This window comes from Octopus sinensis, linkage group LG18 (genome assembly GCF_006345805.1).
Source record: "Octopus sinensis linkage group LG18, ASM634580v1, whole genome shotgun sequence".
NCBI lineage: Eukaryota > Metazoa > Mollusca > Cephalopoda > Octopoda > Octopodidae > Octopus > Octopus sinensis.
This window is the reverse complement of record NC_043014.1, coordinates 26,353,035-26,358,034: the sequence shown is the minus strand read 5'-3', so window position 1 is coordinate 26,358,034 and position 5,000 is coordinate 26,353,035.

Genomic DNA, 5,000 nt, shown 5'->3' with positions numbered 1-5,000 from the left:
ACGTACCAAAGCTTTTATTACAGCTCTCAAATCCAAAATCCTAAAGGCTCCAACCAAATCCATGAGAAAAATGGCAATTGAACTTCAGGTAGACAACAAGACCATTAGAAATGCAGTAAAATATGATTTGAGGTTAAAATCTTACACAAGAACACCAAAACACTTGTTGACAACAGCTATGAAGGAAAAGAGATTGGAAAGGTGCAAGAAAATTATTACATGGTTCAAGAAAAAGTCCTCCATTGTAACGATCTTTTCAGATGAAAAGATCTTCACTGTTGATGCTGTTCTGAACCGCAGAAATGACAGATTTATCGCAAAATCAACAGCTGAAGTTAAGAGAACATTTAAAACAAAACATCCTGCTCAAGTTATGGCTTTTGGTGTTGTGGTTTCCGATGGAAAGAAAATGCCTATAAAATTCTACAAAGCTGATGAAAAGATCAATGTTAATACTTACTACAAGACTCTGAGATACCAGGTATTGCCATGGCTTAAAGCAAACTACCCAGATGGTAATTATGTATGGACACAGGATGGTGCTCCAGCCAACACAGCTAGAAAAATACCAGATTTCTGCAAATCCAACTTTAGCAATTTTTTGGAATCATGTTTATGACCGCCTTCTAGCCCAGATCTAAACCCTCTGGATTATGCTATTTGGGGCGTTTTAGAACATGCTACCAATAGAACATCACACAGCAATGTCGACTCTTTTAACGATGCTATTAAAGAAGAATGGGGGAAGTTGTCTCCCGAATATCCGAGGAACACTTGTGCAAGTTTCAGGAAGTGTATGAAGGCAGTTATTGAGAAAGAAGGAGGACACATAGAATAAAAACATTTTCTATTATGTAAATTTTCTTTTGGCAAATAAATTCTCATGACTTTCAATAAACTAATTGGTCATACACTGTCTTTCAATCCCTGCCTCAAAATATTGTAAATTTTGCTTCCCCTCCCTGTACATATTCATTGTGTGAAGTTCAATTCTGTGTTAGAGTTCCAGTTTTATCTGACATTTTTTTCTTTGGAATCTTTACATTTATATATATATATGCTCTGTGTGTATATTACTTTTCACTGTGTGAAGTTCAAATCCCACCTCGGGATTTTAAACATTTTCCCACTGCGTGAGCTCCGATTCCTCGTTGCCATTGATATGTCCTACATTATGACGATGTAACTTCGTCGTCTGCGTGACTGGCCTGAACAGCGTATCTCGCTGACTGCTTTTCTTTATTTGGCACCAAGGCCATGAACACAGAGAGACAAAACAAGGACAGACAGAACACCACAGTGGGGACAAAAAGTATAAAACTAATGAAAAATGAACAAAAAACGAATAATGAAATCGATAGTGATGAAATGGCTGCATGCACCCCACTCACATATAGTACCATTTGAACGTTCTTACTTTCAGTTTATAATCTTTTTCTTTTTCCCAGATATGTTTTTCACAATTAGCATCATTTTGTTTACTCTCTTTTTTCCTTTTTTCGCAAACAATTTTACTCTTTTTTTTATTAATATCTTATGTGCGGCTCTAGTTCACTTAATTTTACTACTGGCGGTAATTTGTCGAACTCCACCACAAATCCCGGTTGTTAAATTTGACACTTTTCCTTCAACTTGTTATATTTTTCTTTATCAATTAAAATAGCTTTTACATTTTCACCGTACATCTCCTTTGGCAACTTAACCCTTATAACGGATTTAAGCTTGGTTTTTTTTTTTTAGGTATTTATGCTTTTAGCATATGTCACGAAATTCCAGCTATGTTTTCTCGCCATTCTTGCTTGTTTTCTATATTCCAATCTTGGCGCTACCGCCTCGATCCTGGTTAGTATCGCTGTTTCTTCTCGTTGCTGTCCTGAAACATTCTTTCGTATGCTTGCTTCTATCTCCCCCTCCTCCTCCATAACCTCCTTCTCAACCTCTTTTTGTACCTCTTTCTCGACCTCCTTTCGAACATCCTTTACGACTTCCTTCTCCACCTCTTTATCTGCTTCCTTTTTATCTTTTTCTGTCTCTCCAGCGGAGAGCCCATTCTTTCTTTCCCCTTTCGTTTTTTGACCACTTCAAATTCCTCCTCTATTCCTGTTGCCTCCTTCTCATCTTCCTGCACCACATCGTTCACCCTCTCCTGCTCCTTAGACTGTTCCATCTGTTGTTTCTTCTCTTCTCTTTGGGGGCATCTCGACTTCATGTGGCCTTTCTCGCCACACAGGTAGCATATGGGATGCCTTCCATCCAGTACCACTCTCAATCTCATATCTTCGGGTAGAATGATTTCTTCTGGAATTTTATTCATGTTACTCACACTTACATGTACTGCAATATCGATTCCGTGTCCCCACCACTTCATTCTTTTCGTTCTTGTTACTCTCAGGATTTTCGCATCCTTCTCCATATTGTACATGACTGCGGCAACCAGCCATGTTTCATTCAACTCCGGTCGCACTTTTCTCACCCTCACTCTAACAACTCGCTTACTACAGTACGTCGGTAGGAATACCCAGACTTGTGTCTTTATGGCATCAGTGGAATGCTTTATCACTATGCATGTATGTATGTATGAATGTATGTATGTACGTATTATGTATGTATGTATTATGTATGTATTATGTATGTATATATATATATATACATACATACACGCGCACATGAATTTCTTTCCAAGTAACGAGATATAGTTAGCACATATAACGGTTTGAAGGACCTGCGAAACTAGTGGAAAGTGGGAAGGAAGGTATTTTCAATGGTCCAAATGCTTGCAACAGGCTAGATTCTGTCAAAGATACCCAAATACCCAAGAACCAAGTGATGGAGCTCAACTCGATGACAGAGTATGATTACCACCAACGTAAGATACGGGGAGAGTGCAAGTTATTTCGCCCGATACTCTAATAACTTCACCAATTGTAAATCTATCTATCTAACTACTTACTTACATGTGTCTGTCTGTATGTATGTATGTGCATGCATGTTTGTTTATCTCTGTGCGTGTGTCAGTGTGTGTGTGTATATGTGTGTGCCTGTACATGAGTGCACGTTTCTGTGTATATGTATGTGTTTCTCTCGCTGAAGTTTAACGGCAAACATCGGTGACAATACCGAAAAGATGTTCTTGAACGAAGTCCCTTAGGGTATTTGTTACTGTACCAAATTACAAACACTCCCATTTCTTTCTTACTGTCAGTGATTCAACTGTTGGAACATTGCAGTTGTTTCCCAGTATGGATGTAAAATATAGCAAGTAACCATGGTATAGCCTGTTATTTTACATATTATTGATTAAGTCTATAAATCATAGGTACTAATAATTGAAGTTAGCTAAGATAGAAACTAGCAATCTTGCTAGAATGTCACTAATCTACACTCCTGGACCATTAAAAGATATACTATCTTTGAACATTTCTGTATCTTGATGAGTATCCACTGTATCAGTCTCATATGTCTGGAAGATATACAAAGACTATGGTTACTAGATATTAAAGACATGGATAGAACACAGCATATCAGTGGGCCAGAGGCCGAGCCAAGTCGGTTAGGTATTAAATTCCACTTAATTTCATGGTCATTCCCTTGATGCGCTCCAAGATGTCTTTATCCGTAGCAGCAGCACCGTGCCACATTGAGAGCAGCCCTTTAGAGTGTCAGCCGTTGAGGATTGAAATAATTTTTGACCCTCAATCGAAGCGCCAATTTTGGAATGCTGTTTTAGCTATGCTAAGGATGTGCTTCCGCCAGGGGAGATCCTCAGTGGTAGAAGGGCATTCGGAACGACTCTGGGGTTCTTGACTGAATGTTGTTCATATTTAGTGAGGAAGTGGTGATGTCTTCTAGATTTAGTAGAACTTGTAATATTTTTCTGTTGTTTATCATGGATATACTGAAAAATGCGCTCAAAGTCATTGTATTTGTATGTTTATATGTATATATGTATGTATGCATGCGGGCATGTATATATGTCTACCCCCATTCAATCCATGATGGCTTCCATGGTAAAAACCAAGAGGTGGTCATATTTGACCACAAGTCGATTCCCAGTTACACATATACAAATGCTGAAACATATGCGTGTGTATTTGTACATTTGTATGTTAAACGTACACGCATGCACACACATTTATATGAGTTCATGGATGAATTGATAGAAAGATTGATAGATGAAAGCGTCGATGGGTGGATTGATGTATATATGCATACATAAAAAGATAATTCGAAGCAAAATATTTTATAAACATTTTGATTTTATTCAAATTTTTATTTTATAATTTTCTGTCTCACAATTACAAGAGAAAGATGCAGAATGAATCTCAAAAAACAAAAACATTTCTTATGTGTAGGATGCATGGACTATAGTTATACATAGGTATATATATATATAAATATATATATATATATATATATATATATAATATATATATATATATATATATATTATATATATATATGCAATATATTATATATATATCACGTCACGTGACCGACCAGACCATCAGATGTTGTTACACATCGCTGGTCACAATGCATTCGCATTGTTTTAGCCTTCGAATGACGCAACCCCGCTGGCTAAGCGAGCAGGCCAACAGAAGAAAGAGTGGTGAAAGATCACCACCCCCTGCCGGGGCGTCGTGAAGCTTTTAGGTGTTTTCGCTCAATAAACACTCACAACGCCCGGTCTGGGAATCGAAACCGCGATCCTGCGACCGCGAGTCCGCTGCCCTAACCACTGGGCCATTGCGCCTCCATTATATATATATAATATCATGTATATATATACACACACACACACACATATATATATATATATATATATATATATATAAATATATATATATATGATTACTTCCTAGCATGCACACCATCATACATACACCTACATATGCACATGCGCACGAGTCAAATTCACCTATCCACACGCACATAGATGATTTCACATACACACGCACGCGCACCTTCATTTTGGGATCACCACTGCTTTATTATCTCCC